Consider the following 246-nt stretch of genomic DNA (forward strand, 5'->3'; position numbering starts at 1 on the left):
CCGGGTGTGCAGCCCAGTGCGTGGCGAGTTGCAAGGCTGACTGCGGTTAGGGCAGGAGGGCGCCAGGGCAGCCCGGGAAACATCAGCCCAGCAGTATCAGAGCCTGGGTCTGGGGTACCAGGATACAGAGCTGTCGGGGTACTGGGGTACCAGGGCATTGGCATATCAGGACTCCTCAGTGCTGGGCACCAGAGTGCAGAGCTCCTGTCACCCCACGGCGGGTACCAGGGGCTCGGCCCGACCAGG

This window comes from Acanthisitta chloris, unplaced genomic scaffold, assembly GCF_000695815.1.
Source record: "Acanthisitta chloris isolate BGI_N310 unplaced genomic scaffold, ASM69581v1 scaffold30708, whole genome shotgun sequence".
Classification (NCBI taxonomy): Eukaryota; Metazoa; Chordata; class Aves; order Passeriformes; family Acanthisittidae; genus Acanthisitta; species Acanthisitta chloris.